Genomic DNA, 18,813 nt, shown 5'->3' with positions numbered 1-18,813 from the left:
GAGCCCATGTATAGCGGCCATCTTGCCCATTAGACCCTGGGCCAGCTCCGGTATTTTTACCCTACTGTTTTTCCTAGGCATTCCCTTGCTGTTTCTACTACAGCGTCCTTGTATGCCACCCATTATCTTTCTATATCCTGAACCTGCTTACTGTCTACTGTTCGATACTTCTCACTAATCATATCCATGTACTTTTGTCTTAATTTCCTCGTCCTGGGGTTTTTCTACCCTTATTCGTTTGCAGACAGATTTCACTTTCTCTGTCCTAGGCCTAGAGATACATAATTCACTACAGGTCAGAGAGTGGTCTGTATCATCAAAAAAATACCGAAAAACCCGTACATTCCTAACAGGCTTCCTGAATTCGAAGTTGGTTAAGATATAGTCTATTATGGATCTGGTACCCCTAGCCTCCCATGTGTAGCGCTGAATAGCCTTATGCTTGCGAAGAATGTATTCGTAACTGCTAAACCCGTACTAGCACAGAAATCCAGCAAACGCTTCCCATTCCCATTAGCTTCCAAATCTTCCCCATATTTACCAGTCACTCTTTTGTATCTTTCAGTTCCATTTCCACCGAGCTCGATAGCTGCAGTCGCTTAAATGCGGCCAGTATCCAGTATTCGGGAGATCGTGGGTTCGAACCCCACTGTCGGCAGCCCTGAAGATGGTTTTCCGTGGTTTCCCATTTTCACATCAGGCAAATGCTGGGGCTGTACCTTAATTAAGGCCACGGCCACTTCCTTCCCACTCCTAGCCCCTTCCTCCCTCATCGTCGCCATAAGACCTATCCGTGTCGGTGCGACATAAAGCAAATAACAAAAAAGTTCCATTTCCAACGTTCATGTTACAACAGATTCCAGTCTATCCTTACTTGGATCACCGCTTACAGTTGAGGCCGTGAAGGAAATTGCGAAGCAAATGCTAACAGAATTAATGAGGCTGTATGATGGTCTACGAGTGATCAATTCTCACATAGCATACTTCTTATTGAAGAACTGTATATTTATTCCAAAATGTAATTACTTTCTGCGGACCACACCTCTATGGTTATTTCCTTCATTCCTCGCTCAAGCTGATGAGTTGACAAGAAGTTGCCTAAATATACCGTTTGAGGAAAATAACTGGATCCAAGCGAGTTTGCCAATTCGATTTGAAGGCCTTGGAATTTGTAGATTACCGTAACTGATATTTCCATTCCCGATTTTCTTGCTTCCGCTTATGGAGAATCTGACTTTATCAACTCTCTGTTCTCTGATTACGGTGATAATATCGAGATATGCCATGACCGACGCAAGACATCACTGGAATGCCATGACCAATAACTTTAGCCCTCCAGCTTCCCTGTATTCAGAAAGAGGTTGGGATTTGGTAAACACCCGTCGAATTTTCGATTATTTGATTCTGTCATGTCCAACAGAAATTGATCGAGCACGACATCAAGCTTAAGGCTTTTCCGTCGGCCAATGTGGGCACACTTGTGGATAACACGTCGTTTAAAATGGCAGTCGGCTTACGTCTTGGTTGCAAAATATGCCAGTCACATAAGTGCATGTGTTGAGCGGAAGTCGACGTTTATGGCCGCCATGCTGTAAGTTTCCCTAAGAGTGCTGGACGATTTTCAAGACACTGTTCACTTAATGACATTATCAAAAGAGCTTTTACATCTATCGATGTCCCTTCTGTCCTAGAACCGAGTGGAATTAGTCGCACAGCCGGAAAACGCCCTGATGGTCTGACTTTAGTCCCATGGAACAAAGGCAGATCTCTCTTGTGGGATGCCACGTGTGTCGATACTTTAGCACCATTTCATTTGCCTCACACTTGCAAGGCTGCTGGTTCTGCTGCGGAATTGGCCGTGCCCAATAAAACGGTGAAATACAGAGCAGTAATGGACAACTACATCTTCGCGGTATTCGCAGTCGAAACGATGGGAACGTGGTGTCAAGAGGCTAAAACTCTGATTTCAGATATTGGCAAACAGTTATCTGCAATCACTGGAGACTCTCCTTCAACAGAATTCCTGAGAGCGGATAGGAATTGCTATCCAGCAAGGAAATGCTGTCAGCGTTATGGGCACTTTTCCGGATAACGCTCCACTGGACGAAGTCTTTTATCTTACACCGTAGACTTTTGAGCTGGAGCGAAGCGTCAGAAAAATGATAGTTGAAATATTATTTCGTAATTATATAAATGTATGTAGTTGTTGCCAGTTCATATTGTAATTTGTTAAAGAATTTCACAGATCAGACTAACCATTATGAAAGCTCACGCTTCGCTCCTGAAGATAACCACTGTAGCATGGCAAGCACGACAAGTAGTAGAAATACGACAGTTGGGGTGGTCAGATTCCATTCCATATTTCAATGTTAATAGCTCCGCATACGAAAGTGATCGGATCTTGCCGAGTGGGAACTAGGGAGACGATCGCTCAAGAATACCTGCGCGTACAGTAAGTAGCAAATACATTAGAGTTAAATACGGGTCAGTCACTGATGTTAAGACAGAGAAATGGTGGACACGATGATGATGTATGAGACAAATGAAAATATACAAAATATGATACTTAATAGAGTATAGCCTATATTGACAATATACATTAATATTAACGAAATCCGGCTGTTACAAATACATTATTTCTCTAAATTTGATCTTATTGCTCCACATCTTCTGTCTTTCCTTTCGTTTTCATTATCTAATTACACTGAAGAAAATGGAAATTGCAACACCCAGAAGGAGTGGTGCTACGTTGCTGCAATTGAACATGCAGGACGAATGTTCGCTTGTGATTCGATGATTACACTTTCAGGTCCCTCTGACCGCAAGTTTGGACAACAATCAATACAGGATGTGCCCACCACGAGCTGCAATACATTGATGAATTCGTCGAGGCATGGAGTCAATAAGGCCCTGGATCGCTTCCTGAGGAATTGTGGCCCATGCTTGCTGCACTGCACGGGCCACTTGTTCCAGAGTTGTGGGTGGCTGAGGACGGTTGGCCAGTTGTCGACCCATCATGTCCCACACATGCTCAATAGGACTGAGGTCCGAGGATCTGGCGGGCCATTCTAAGGTTGTGATGTCGTGGAGAGCTTCTCTGGAGATGCGTGCAGTGTGAACCCGGGCATTGTCCTGCTGAAACATCCCATTAGCAATGTTCGCCATCGTAGGGACAACCACTGGATTGAGTACCCTATCAAGGTACTGTCGAGCAGTCATAATGCCCTCAACAAGCACTAATTGTGATTTCACATTAAAGCCAATAGCTCCCCAGACCACAATGCTTGGTGTTGGCCCTGTGTGCCTCTCGACAATAAGATCTGGGCGGCCCCTCTCCCCGGTACGTCGGCGCACACGATTCCGGCGATCACTGCGGGCAAGACAGAAGCGCGATTCATCACTAAAGACGACCCTATGCCATTCGTCGACCCACGTTGATCTTTCTCGCCACCAGGCCAGCCTTGTACGTCGCTCTTGTGTGGTCAATGGAACACCTTCTGCAGGGACACGGGCTCGTAAGCCAGCTGCACGCAGGCGATTACCAACTGTTTGTTGTGTAACGTGGGGTGCCACAGCTGCTTGAATTTGCGCTGCTGTTGCATGGGGTTCCATCCGGGCCATCCGAATGATGCGGCGATCCTCTCTCACAGTTGTCTGTAGCGCTGGGCCTGTGCCAGGTCTACGAGTGTGGGTAAATTCATTTGACCACTGCTGCCATACACGTTGTACCGTAGATGCCTGTCGGCCAACACGTGCAGCGACAGTCCTTAGCGATAATCCAGCCTCACACAGCCCAATTATCCGAGCCCTCTCAAACGGCGACAGTTGTTCATAGCGTGTTGATAGCGTGCTCTTCTCTGTCGTCGAGGCATGTTTGACGGGGAACACTTTACTGCACAGACTGCAAGTCAACTACGCTACACCAGAGTCCGTATACCGGAGTTGATTCCTCCGCGACCAATCACGTGGGGAAACCTGTAGCAACAATCCAATGGGTCTGAAACTTTGATCGTTTACATACCTACATGGCATCGTTCCATATCTTGAAAATTAACACAAACGACCAATGCCTTCATGGTGTTGCAATTTCCATTTTCTTAAGTGTATATTGAATATGCACATTGAAACATTTAGTAATCAAAAGATTGGAGTGCATTCCTTGCAAATACAGTTAATAGAATAATCCTGTACTAATCTGACCTTACATAATAATAAATTTAACAACTATGCTTACTGAGCGAGTTGATTGTGTGGCATTGAGCTGGAAATCGACCATCGGCAGCCCTGAAGATGGTTGTCCATGGTTTCCAGTTTTCATAAAAGGGAAATGCATGTTCTGTACCTCTGTTAAGCCACAGCCCCTTACTTTCCAGTCCTACTCGTTCCCTATCCCATCGTCGCCTTGTAAATTAACCAAAAGTTGATGGGAAGGTAATGACCTACAAATGTTGAATAAGTTAATCTGGGGAGGGGTCCGGCTCCATGGCTACATGGATAGCGTGCTGGCCTTTGGTCACAGGGGTCACGGGTTCGATTCCCAGCAGGGTCGGAAATTTTAACCATCATTGGTTAATTTCCCTGGCACGGGGGCTGGGTGTATGTGTTGTCTTCATCATCATTTCATCCTCATCACGACGCACAGGTCACCTACGGGCATCAAATCGAAAGACCTGCACTTGACGAGCCGAACTCGCCCCGGGATCTCCCGGCACTAAAAGCTTTACGCCATTTCATTTCATCTAGGGAGGGCATCTGAATCAGAAAGTGACGAAACCAAGTAGAGGGGAAAATATTCTAGTCGTGGTGCTAATAAAACCTGATGAGCTCTATGGGAAAACTGAAGTAATTGATAGTGTAAGTGATCACGAAGATGTGTTTGTCATAGTTAAAAATAAATGCGATAGAAAGGAAGGTTGTAAAAGCTGGACTGTTCGGCAATACCATACGGTTCATAAGAGAGGCATGGGAAATTGTTTTAAAGTAATTATGACCAATGAAAAATGTATATACAGTGGCGGTCAAAATAATAGAGCCACCTCTATTGAGGGGATTAAGAACTAGGTTATCTATTAGTTCGCAAAATCTCCACGAGTGCCCTGTTGTCAGTCCCTTTTAGACATCATCAGGGAAGACGTCGCTGCTATCTGTAGTCGTGCGAAAGGGAGCGTTTGAGGTAGACGTGCGAAAAGAGGCATAAAGGTAAGAATCTTATGGGTCAAAATAATAGAGCCGTTTTACAGAAGTCCCGTTCAAATTGATTTTTTGCAGTTCTTTTGGAGGCTAGCGATATTATTTGTCAAAAAATCTCCACTCAATATTATTTTGTATGTAAATTGACGTTTGGTTTTATTTATATTCTTCTAGATGGGCAGAGCAAAGAGTACGAGTGATGATGAGCGTATAGTAATGTTCCGGATGTTCAAAAGTGGGATGTCCATGAATCAAACAGCCAAAGATTTACACGTTTCGTGAAAACGAGTCCGGAACGCCATTAGACTGGCAAAACAAACACAGCCGCAGGTGGAGAACAGGGGGCGACCTCGTGTAACTTCTCGCGTAGATAGACTCATCACCAGGGAAGTAAAGAAAGACCCATTTTTGTCAACACCACGACTGAACGCCATTTTATTTAGCGACAAAAATGATGTTCAACCATCAACCTAAACGATTCAAAGACGACTGAGATCCGCAAAATTGAATGGGCGCATTGCGAGACAGAAGCCACATGTTTCAAAAGCTAATGTTCGGAAAAGGTTGGCCTCCGCCCGGAGAAATGAACAAACGCCTAATATTTGGTGGAGGAACATCCTTTGGTCCGATGAATCCAAGTATAATAGGTTTGCCTCAGACGGAAAAGTCTATGTGCGCTGCCCACCAAAGCAGGAATTTAATCCCAAGTACACTTTAAAAACTGCGAAATACGGTGGCGGAAGTGTTACGGTATGGGAATGCTTTTCATGGTACGGCATTGACCCAATACACCGTATCAATGGTATAAGGAACGCAGAAATGTACAAAGACATCTTGGCAAATGTTATGCTGCCTTATGCTGAAGAGGAAATGCCGCTGAAATGGAAATTTCAGCACGATAACGATCCAAAGCATACTGTAAGGATCATAAGGCAGTTTTTTCAAGACCACCATATCGAAGTATTAGAGTGCCCACCTCAGTCCCCTGACGCATCACCCATTGAGAACTCATGGGAGATCGTAGACAAGAAAATTGACCGCTCAAAAGCTACATCTTTAGACAAACTTTGGGAAGAAATCCAGAGAGCCTGGTATGCGATCAGCAGCGACGAATTCAGGCGTTTAGCCGACTCTGTGGGTAAGAGGTGCAGGGCAATCGTCAAAAATACGGGTTACCCCACGGAGTACTAATTCACTCCGATGCAAAAACAACTTTTCCTGTAAATTTCGTAAGACTGCGATCAAGTACAAAATATTTGTGTCAATTGGCTCTATTTTTTTGACCCTGTGGTCTGGTATTCTTTTGAATATTATGGATCAGTTTGAGTTGTGTTATCTATATAACTGACTGTGGTACAATGTGACTCTGTTGTAATGGGTCCTGTGCAACGAAAAATTTTGTTTCCATCATAGTACAAACATGTCTAGTAATAAATTTGTACTTTATTCCAAACCTTTGCCAGGTGGCTCTATTATTTTGACCACCACTGTATATAAAATAACTTGTCCGTCCTGACTGACTGACTGACTGACTGACTGACTGACTGACTGACTGACTGACTGACTGACTGACTGACTGACTGACTGACTGACTGACTGACTGACTGACTGACTGACTGACTGACTGACTGACTGACTGACTGACTGACTGACTGACTGACTGACTGACTGACTGACTGACTGACTGACTGACTGACTGACTGACTGACTGACTGACTGACTGACTGACTGACTGACTGACTGACTGACTGACTGACTGACTGACTGACTGACTGACTGACTGACTGACTGACTGACTGACTGACTGACTGACTGACTGACTGACTGACTGACTGACTGACTGACTGACTGACTGACTGACTGACTGACTGACTGACTGACTGACTGACTGACTGACTGACTGACTGACTGACTGACTGACTGACTGACTGACTGACTGACTGACTGACTGACTGACTGACTGACTGACTGACTGACTGACTGACTGACTGACTGACTGACTGACTGACTGACTGACTGACTGACTGACTGACTGACTGACTGACTGACTGACTGACTGACTGACTGACTGACTGACTGACTGACTGACTGACTGACTGACTGACTGACTGACTGACTGACTGACTGACTGACTGACTGACTGACTGACTGACTGACTGACTGACTGACTGACTGACTGACTGACTGACTGACTGACTGACTGACTGACTGACTGACTGACTGACTGACTGACTGACTGACTGACTGACTGACTGACTGACTGACTGACTGACTGACTGACTGACTGACTGACTGACTGACTGACTGACTGACTGACTGACTGACTGACTGACTGACTGACTGACTGACTGACTGACTGACTGACTGACTGACTGACTGACTGACTGACTGACTGACTGACTGACTGACTGACTGACTGACTGACTGACTGACTGACTGACTGACTGACTGACTGACTGACTGACTGACTGACTGACTGACTGACTGACTGACTGACTGACTGACTGACTGACTGACTGACTGACTGACTGACTGACTGACTGACTGACTGACTGACTGACTGACTGACTGACTGACTGACTGACTGACTGACTGACTGACTGACTGACTGACTGACTGACTGACTGACTGACTGACTGACTGACTGACTGACTGACTGACTGACTGACTGACTGACTGACTGACTGACTGACTGACTGACTGACTGACTGACTGACTGACTGACTGACTGACTGACTGACTGACTGACTGACTGACTGACTGACTGACTGACTGACTGACTGACTGACTGACTGACTGACTGACTGACTGACTGACTGACTGACTGACTGACTGACTGACTGACTGACTGACTGACTGACTGACTGACTGACTGACTGACTGACTGACTGACTGACTGACTGACTGACTGACTGACTGACTGACTGACTGACTGACTGACTGACTGACTGACTGACTGACTGACTGACTGACTGACTGACTGACTGACTGACTGACTGACTGACTGACTGACTGACTGACTGACTGACTGACTGACTGACTGACTGACTGACTGACTGACTGACTGACTGACTGACTGACTGACTGACTGACTGACTGACTGACTGACTGACTGACTGACTGACTGACTGACTGACTGACTGACTGACTGACTGACTGACTGACTGACTGACTGACTGACTGACTGACTGACTGACTGACTGACTGACTGACTGACTGACTGACTGACTGACTGACTGACTGACTGACTGACTGACTGACTGACTGACTGACTGACTGACTGACTGACTGACTGACTGACTGACTGACTGACTGACTGACTGACTGACTGACTGACTGACTGACTGACTGACTGACTGACTGACTGACTGACTGACTGACTGACTGACTGACTGACTGACTGACTGACTGACTGACTGACTGACTGACTGACTGACTGACTGACTGACTGACTGACTGACTGACTGACTGACTGACTGACTGACTGACTGACTGACTGACTGACTGACTGACTGACTGACTGACTGACTGACTGACTGACTGACTGACTGACTGACTGACTGACTGACTGACTGACTGACTGACTGACTGACTGACTGACTGACTGACTGACTGACTGACTGACTGACTGACTGACTGACTGACTGACTGACTGACTGACTGACTGACTGACTGACTGACTGACTGACTGACTGACTGACTGACTGACTGACTGACTGACTGACTGACTGACTGACTGACTGACTGACTGACTGACTGACTGACTGACTGACTGACTGACTGACTGACTGACTGACTGACTGACTGACTGACTGACTGACTGACTGACTGACTGACTGACTGACTGACTGACTGACTGACTCCGAACCAAAACTACTGGACATAAAGAAATGAAATGTTGAGGATACATTTAGAGTGCAATGTAGGTGCTCGCTAGGGGAGGATTTTTGGATATTTCGTCGTTAAGGGGGTGAAATTTTAAAATGAGTGTATCTATATCTCAAAACATTAAAAGTTTACAGATGTAAAAATGGGTATTTAGAATCTCCTTTAAAAACAAGGAAACACGTATTTTTTGTTTTCGGAAAATCCCAACAGCAGGGGTGAAAAAGGGGTTGAATGCCTTTAATGAGGATACTTATATCTCAGAAACTGAAGATATTACAGGCCTGAAAATTGGTATTTGGGATCTCCTTCGAAAATAAAGAAACACGTATTTTTTTGTTTTTGGAAAATACAAGTAATGGGAGGGTAAAATAGGGTTTTTTTAAATGATTGTATCTACATCTCAAATTTTTAAAATATTACAGGTGTAGAAATTGGTATTTAGAATCTCCTTTTAAAAAAGAAACGCGTTTTTTTGTTTTCGGAAAATTCCAATAGGAGGGGTTTAAAGGGGTGAAAAAGGGGTGAATGCTTTTAATGAGGACACATATCTCAGACACTGAATACATTACAGACCTGAATATTGGTATTTGGGATCTCCCTTAAAATATAGAAACATGTATTTTTTTTGTTTTTGGAAAATCCAATTAATGGGCGGGGGGCGATGTTAAGGGGGTGAATTTATAAAACTGAGTGTATCTATATCTCAAAACTTTTAAAGTTTACGGATGTAAGAATTGGTATTTAGAATCCCCGTTAAAAATAAAGAAACACGAATTTTTTGTTTTCGGAAAATTGTAATAGGAAAGGTGAAAAAGGGTGAAAAAGGGGTTCTATGCCTTTAATGAGGATACTTATATCTCAGAAATTGAAATATTACGGACCTGAAAATTGGCATTTGGATTCTCCTTTAAAATTAAAGAAACACGCATTTTTTTGTTTGGAAAATCCAATTAATGGGGGTGGAAAGGGGGATGAATTTTAAAAAATGAGTGTATCTATATCCTAAATCTTTTAAAGTTTACAGATGTAAAATTGGTATTTAGAATCGCCTCTAAAAATAAACAGATTTTTTTGTTTTCGTAAAATCCCAATAGGAGAGGTGAAAAAGGGGTTGAATGCCTTAAATGAGGATACTTATATCTCAGAAACAGAAGATATTGCAGACCTGAAAATTAGTATTTAGAAACTCCTTACAAAATAAGGAAACACGTATTTTTTGTTTTTGGAAAATCAAATTAATGGGAGTTAAACAGGAGTGACAAATTGGGGTGAATTTTAAGAAAATCTATATCTAGAGTATATCTCAGAAACGTAAAATGTTGCAGACGTAAAAATTGGTATTTGGAATCTCCTGTAAAAGTAAAGAAACATAGGTGATTTGTTTTTGGAAACTCCACTTAAGGGGAACTAAAAAGGGGGGTGAAATTTTAAAATGAGCATTTCTACAGTATATCTCAAAAACTGAACATGTTACCGAAGTAAAGAATAGTATTTTTCATATCTATTAAAATAAAGAAACATGTATTTTTTGTTTTCTGAAAAACTACTTGGTTGGAAGAGTAAAAGTGACTGAAAATGGGGTTGCATTATTTTAATTAGGATACTGATATCTTGAAAGTTGAAGATGTTACAGACGTGAAATTTAGTATATGTAATCTCCTATAAGAATGAAGAAATTCGTATTTTTAGTTTTTGGAAATTCACCTAAAGTGGGGAGGGGGAGAATTGAAAAATTAGTTGAATTATTTGTATGATAGTATTATCTCAAAAACGAGAGATTTTGCAGACGTGAAAATTAGTTTTCTGAATCTGCTGTAAAATTAAACACGTATTATTCGAAAATCCAATGAAGGGGGGGTTGAAAGAATTGAAAAATTAATTAAATTAATTGTATGAGGATACTTACACCTAATAAAAACTAAAGTTGTTACAGACGTGAAAATTGGTTTTGGATCTCCTTTAAGAACAAATAAAAAAGCGTTTTGGGGGAAATTATCTTGGGGGCGGGGGTGAAAAGGAGTTGAATTCCTTTTATGAGGACACATTTCTCAAAAACTGAAGATGTTAGAGTCGTGATAATTGGTATTTAGAATATTCTATACTATTAAAGAAACAAGTATTTCTTGTCGGAAAATTCACTTGTGGAGGAGGGGGAGTGTGAAAGGAAGTGAAAAAAGTGAATTCTTTTTATGGGGATACTTATATCTCAGAACTGAAGGTAACAGACGTGAATATTGGTATTTGGAATCTCCTTTAAACATAAAGTAACACGCCTTCTTTTTTTGGCGGGGGTAATCAACTTAACGGCGGTGGGGTGAAAAAGGAGTTGAGACCAATTGATTTTGCTGTTCATAATGTACTTATTCTGATCATAATCTGATCATTTTTAATCTCTCCTGGGTTCGTTTTCAAGAGCCATCTTTTCCTTTGGAGAACATAAAGTTAGATTACAGTAGATTGTCTTGGCATATAAATAAAAATTTAAATACATTCGTGTGGCCAGAAATCTCGCGCACTTGCCTACGCGCGACGGTGGTGCTGGTCACGTTGTCAGCAATGACAATTGCAGCAGATGTAATTTACCGCCAAGTAGCGGTCTTTCATCTTGCTGTGGGGTTCAGAACATCAATAATAATAATAATAATTGTTACCGTGTTTTGGTGGTAGTTATGCATGAAAGAAGGTGCTGGGTGGTGAATAGGTCTCAAGCTACTAAAGTGAAATTAATTTTAAAATTTAACAAGGTTATATTTTCTTTTCAAAATTAGGTAACAACAAATAGAACAGGTACTTAGTAGCCGAAACACGATTGAAAAATACATTTACATAGGTTCCCCATTTGGGGCTTCAAAAGTCAGAAACATAATTCTTGAGCAATGAGCCCAACCTTACAATGAACACCATACAACAAAGGGGCCGAAAACCCCCAAACATGCCAGAAACATTTGCTTCCAATTACACCCAAAAGCCTCCTTGAGGCAGAGACACAATTTTCAATAAAGGGCAACTTCCCCTTAAAATACAAACCTATCATAGGCCACTCCGAACTCCACTTTTAAGCTGTCCTCCAAGGACGTATACACAGGGGTAAAATACCCAACCTACTGAGGTCTGTTAAATGACAAGAAGGTTAATACATGACCTCTAAAATACAATTTGAGAGGAGGCGAATTTGCACTCCTAATACACTTTGCTTAAGACCTACTTGGCACTAGGCCGTTAATACAAGGGCTAATCCCATACTACAGAGGTGACTTAATAGCAATTTACATTACATTACGGAAGAATTGGTTGAGAAAAATAAGTTCACCTCAAGACGATGTGAGTGGGAGCTCGAGAGGGTTAAGCACTCTCTATCCCGATATGTCGTTTTAAAATAGAATATATGAAAAGAGTAGTTACATTTTAGGAAAAGGTTACATGGTTGAACGCTTAGAACCCGCCCCGAAAGTTAAACTGCTGAGCTAGCAAAGAAAGAAGTTATTAATCGGCCATTACCTTGTTGTTGACCGCAGCCGAAGAAAGAGGCGCTTCCCGCCCCCTGCTATGTACTTAACACACTGAAAGATGGAACAGAAGTGGCCCGGAGACCCGAAAATCAGCAGTTTATATCCTCTCGCGGAAGGTTCTAGGCGTTAGGGGAAAGAAAACACCCTCCCACAAACTCTTTATTGGGTAGGACCCCGCAACAGATTCAAGTTGGGGGAAGATACACCAGATTGGTCAGAAATTAATAGAAGAAATTCGGGATTGGATACCTTCATAACAAGGGGAAGAAAGGGGTAAATATTGCCAACTTAAACAATGACAGAAAGAAATTTAACAAAGAACAAACTCTTGAAATTAAATTTTCTCCAAAAAAATAGTTCTTTGACTCCGCACTAGGTTGCACTATTGTAGATCTTCAGTAGTGTCCTCTAGAAGAGAAAGTTCACACTTCTTACTTCAAGCGAAACAAAAACACATCAAAAATGACACAGTTCAAAAACTCAAAATTTTCCACGTGGTGACATCTTCTGAGAAGGTAAAGAATTAACAGCGTAGATAAAGTTCAGACTTCCTCCAGCAGAGGAGTTTCACCTGGCGCAATTTTTAAATTAGCGGCGTGGAGGTGTACCGCCCGGTACAGACCTCCCCCCCCCCAAAAGTTCCTCCAGGGGTGACACATGATATCTGTTTGAAACAAGGTCCAAGTTATGCTGTGGATATGAAGATTGATTGCAGAAGCCTTTATAAGATTTCTTAATTTGGTTTGATTTAGTTTCAAAATTTTGTTGTTGCAGATGAAGTAAAGTCTTTATATTTGTAGAAGTTGAGTTCTGAAGATAAACTTTTAATACTTAAAAGTGATGAAAAATTTTGCATACTCCACCAAATATTGCAGTTAAATTCCCAAGTGTAGTCATTACTTATAGTAACTGTTCATGTAGTAGATGGTGATGAAGTGGGATGGTCAGACCGGCCGTTGCGGCTTGCGTCCAAAAGAGGCCGCTCGGACCCCTCAAGTACCCTGAGATACCGCTCGCCCGCACTATGAGGGGAGCAGAGGTGTTGAAGCACGCCGCGCCCGCGGTGAACATATACAGGCTGCGGGCAAGTAGCAGGTCGTGCGCCGCACATCAGCCTTGGCCGGGAGGAGAGCTCCGGCTCGCCGTGCACACGTCGTCCTCGCTGGGGCCGAGGGGGCCCGTCCTCTGCTCCAGTTGCTGCACGGCGCCGCGCGGCTGCGGGGGCACTGAAACATTAAAGCTTGGCGGCAGAATTGTGTTGGACCATCATCTTTTTTTTTTTAGGGGCACAGGCTTGGTGAGGAGGTTGAGGGGTCAGCGGCGTGCAGATATCCATGGCATTTACTCAAATCAAGCCACAGTGTGTATTGAAGCAGGAGACGGGAGCGTGGTAATGGCCGAGGCAAGGACAGAATGGCAGTTTAACGGATCGGGGAAGGTTTTACAAGAGGCTTACATATAAGACAAAATATTATAGAAGGGGCAGAAAGCCTTAAAAGTTGAACTCAAAAAAAATATAACCTTCATATTCCTTTCAAATTATATGAAGCAAGTTGACACAAAATTTACACTGGTTTCACCTGTGACAGGTGAACCCTAAATATCCTCTCGGTGGCTGGATTGCTTAATAACAACGTAACCGGGGTGAGGAAATCGAGAATAACACATGGCCCATGGAATCTGGGGGCAAGCTTGCCCGCGGGAACAAAATTTTTGACCATTACTTGGTCACCTACCTTTAAAGGGGTGGGTCTCCGTCCACGATCATACCTTTCCCTAACCTTTTCATGAGATACTTTAAGATTAGCTTTAGCCTTCTTCCAAAGATCTTTAATGTTGTCCGGATCTATTGTCTCGGGCAGAATGTCACTCAGAGACCAGAGGTTAGAGAGCGGCGTGTTGGGAACAAACTTAAACATCAAAGAAGCTGGAGTGAACTTGTGAGATTCATGAACCGCCGAATTCAAAGCAAAAGCTATCCAATGCAGGGACGTGTCCCACCTGGAATGATCTTCATGATGATAGGCAATAAGTGCGGACCTGAGATTACGGTTAACCCGTTCAGCCAGGGATGGTTGAGGGTAATAAGCAGAAGTAGTTACATGAGAGATGGATAAGTCAAAACAGAATTTACGAAATAAATTAGATGTAAAAGCCTTAGCATTATCAGATACAATATATTGGCACGGACCAAAAGAAGCAAAAATAGAATTTAAGCAAGTAATTGTAGACTGAGCGGTAGCCAGCTTAGTCGGAAATAACCACGAAAATCTTGTAAAACCATCTACGCATACAAAGATGAACTTGTTGGCATTCCCCTTTGACTGGGGGAAGGGTCCTACATAATCAATATACAGGCGTTCCATGGGGCGCGACGCTTGCTGAGAAGACAAGATGCCTACCTTGGTGGACATGGTCGGTTTACTGAGCAAACAAGATTTACAAGCTTTTACAAGTTCACGAATTTCGCCGTCCATACCTTTCCAGATGAACATTTCACGAATCTTTTCACGGGTTTTAAAGATTCCAAGATGCCCTCCTAATGGGGTCTCATGATAATACTTGAAGATCATAGGTACAAGAACCGCTGGAACAACAACTTTCATCAACTTATCATGCCTCGAAGGGCAACATAGAACACCATTCCTCAGAACATAAGGGACAGCATGTTCCCCAGAAGAAAGGGTTTCCATTATCGGAGCCAGCGTCGGATCTTCACGTTGGTATTTCTCAATATCCCTAAAAAGCATGGGAGCATCTGTTAAGATGGCATTAACACCAGATAGTATGGACTCGGAAGGTGATGAACTGTCGACCGGTTCGTGGGTCTCGACGTCGTTATGAAACATACGGCTGAGTCCATCAGTAACAACATTTTCGGTACCTCTGATATGTCTAACATCAAACTGGAAGGCGGAAATACGAATAGCCCAGCGGGCTATACGACCAGTACGACGCGGCCTACCTAAGACCCAGCTTAAGGCTTGATTATCTGTCTCCAGGTCGAATTTGACATGTTCCAGATAGAGACGGAACTTTTCTAAGGCAAATAAGACTGCCAACCCTTCGAGCTCATAGATGGAATACTTGGCTTCTTGAGCCGACAATGTCCTAGACGCATAGGCGATGGGGCGCCTCCCTAGTTCAGTCTCTTGAAGAAGGACTGCAGCTACCGCTGACGACGACGCGTCGGTTTGGACGATGAATTTCTTCGAGAAATCAGGCATAGCAAGTACAGGGGCATTACAAAGTGCTAATTTAAGGTCTTCAAAAGCGGCTTGTTGAGAAGGTCCCCACTCGAATTTGATGCCTTTCCTACGAAGAAGGTTTAAGGGCGCCGCTCTATTAGCAAAGTTAGGAATGAACTTTCTGAAGAAATTCACCATACCAATGAACCTGGCGATACCTTTAATGTCCTTGGGAGGTTTAAAATCACGGATGGCCTGTGTTCTAGAATGATCGACTGATACACCATCGGGTGACACAATATGCCCTAGGAATGACATAGAGGGCTTAGCAAAGGCAACCTTGGACAACTTAACAGTTAACCCAGCCTTACGAAGGCGATCGAGAACTTCTCGCAAATGATCTAGATGTTCTTCAAAAGTCTCTGAAAATACGACGACATCATCTAAATAGTGATATAAGTATTCGAATTTGATGTCGGAGAAGACCCTATCTAGTAGCCTAGTGAGCACAGCTGCTCCGGTGGGGAGCCCGAAAGGCACGCGGTTGTATTCATATAAATTCCAGTCCGTGGCAAACGCTGTAAGGTGTTTAGACTCTTCGGCAAGGGGAATTTGATTGTAGGCCTGATTTAAGTCCAAGATGGTGAAGAACTTGGCCTTACGAAACCATGAAAAACAAGAATGAAGGTCAGGAAGGGGCACAGATTGCAACACCACCTTCCGATTGAGAGCCCTGTAATCAATGACAGGCCTGAAGCCGCCTTGGGGTTTCGGGACTAGGAAAATAGGCGATGAATACGCCGACTTAGAGGGCCTAATAATACCATCCTTCAACATCTGATCGATAATTTCTTTCAGAGCCTTCATTTTAGGTGGAGATAGCCTATAAGGTGGAAAACGGACAGGAATCGAATCCGTGACCTCAATTTTGTATTCAATAAGGTCAGTAACACCAAGAGTATCAGAGAACACCTCGGGAAACGACTGACACATTTTGCGAATACTATCAGCCTGCTCCTCAGGTAGATGTCTAAGGTCTAACAACATCTCATCCTGGGTAGGCGAAATAGAATAACATGACACAGAATTACACTTTAATAGTGGTATTTTACAACTAGAAGCAAATTTGAATGTGCACGACCTAGACTGGAGATCGAGCACAAGACCAGTGTGAGAAATAAAGTCAGCTCCCAATATAATGGGGCAAGACAATTGCTTTGCCACAAACAATTTAATTTTCCATGTAAACTTAAAAATACGAATCTTGACCAATAAGGAACCTAGAATTTCTAATGGAGATGAATTAGCCGAAACGTATTGAACAGGAGAAGATACATAGTCAGGAAGTTTACAAACCGATTTCAATTTAGAATACCATACAGCCGAAATAATCGAACAAACACTGCCTGAATCTAAGAGAGCTGTAATAGGCTCGTTATTTAACTCAATCTTAAGAAAAGGAACCGGTGCGGGGGAATCCGCCGCAATCCTAAGACACTCTTTGGGACCTTCAAAAGATAAATTTGAAAATTGCTCGTTCTCTAAATTTACAACCTGTTACCAGGGGCTGAGTCTCGGGAAGATGGATTAGTTGACTCAGCCGAAGCCACTAGTCACTTTTTATTATTGGCATAGGTAGAATTTGCACCAGAAGTTGAGCAGGAGGGGGTGCTATTCGAGTTTGGGCAATTCTTGGCGATATGTGAGAAAGCCCCACATTTAAAACAGCCTTGTGCTGAACCAGCTCCATTATTTGCCCTACTAGTTTTGACCAATGGACATTTATTGCGAAGATGGTCAGGCGACCCGCAAGCATAACATTTACGGGGTGTGACTGGTCGGCGAGGTGGAGGCCGAGTGTTACTAAAGGAAGGCGGGGGTTCTTTCGCTACACGCAAAGAATCGGCGTATCTAACTCCTTCCGCTGAGACGGCCAACGCTTCAAATTCAGAGAAAGTTTGCGGGCACGCCGCGAAACACAAGTATGACCTATAAGATGGTGAAATGCCTTCCACAATAGCCTGTACAATCTGATCTTCAGGAAAATGAAGGGCAAACACCCTAGTATAAAACTTAATATCTTGGATGAAGTCTGCCAAGTTTTCATCCAAGCGCTGTACACGGTAATAGTACTTCTGAATAAGGGAGGACCTGGCCCTAGCCGGGATGAAATTAGCTAGCAAATGGGCATGGAAATCCTCAATAGATGATTGCTCGGCAATGGCTCTTACGATTTTATCAGAGAGAATACCAATAGCATACGGATAGATAATTTGCAAAATTTGACATGGAGAAAGAGAAAACACAAATGCATGATCCTGAAATTCAACCAGAAATCTTAAAAATGAAATTATTTCACCGGTGGTATTAACCGAAAACTTAGAGATACCTCTGAGCAACATTGCCAATGGATGAGGCAAGCTGCTAAACCCGGGTGACATAGTAGGTAAAGGTTTCAATGGCAAAGAAGTTAATTCAGAACGGATGTTACTCAGCGATGCACGGCGTTCAGATTCGTTGTCCAATGGGGCAGAGATAGTTTGAGCAGCGATGGTTTTCCTATTTACTTCTCCCTTAGCAGGTTCTTCCTCGCTACCTACATTCACTATGGTGGGCTGATCAGATTTGGGAGGAACTTCCCCAGTTAACAATTGAGTGACCTTACTAGATAATTCGGAAATATTTTCCAGGAGCGTACTAGCTTCCTTCCTCTGAACGTCATTCAGTTTTAGAGACAACAGATCGTTAACCCTATTCGAAAAATGATATAGCCTGCCTTGCACACGCTTAATTTGATTGGGAGACGGATCATTTTCATCAAAAAAACTAACTACAGAAGCTAACCCAGTAATATTCTCCGTGATCGTGGAAAGAGAATCGTCAATTTCTTTCTCTCCCAAATTGGGGATGGAAATGGGCAAATCTAGGGACTCTCTAAGCTTGTTAGTGTCTACTGCAACCGTGCCTCCAGATTGCACATTTCTGATAGTTAATTCATAGATCAACTCCTCTTTGCGCAAATAATTAAGATGGGGAAC

General features: G+C 43.1%; 1 protein-coding gene across 11 annotated transcripts in view; it reads left to right on the top strand.

Annotated features, from left to right (window-relative positions):
* Positions 1-18,813, top strand: part of DPCoAC (dephosphocoenzyme A carrier) — a 569,632-nt gene that overhangs the window by 257,739 nt on the left and 293,080 nt on the right. The window lies entirely within an intron of this gene.

Source organism: Anabrus simplex, chromosome 2 (assembly GCF_040414725.1).
Source record: "Anabrus simplex isolate iqAnaSimp1 chromosome 2, ASM4041472v1, whole genome shotgun sequence".
Lineage (NCBI taxonomy): Eukaryota > Metazoa > Arthropoda > Insecta > Orthoptera > Tettigoniidae > Anabrus > Anabrus simplex.
The sequence above is the reverse complement of the archived record's forward strand: the minus strand, read 5'-3'. Positions and strand labels throughout refer to the sequence as shown.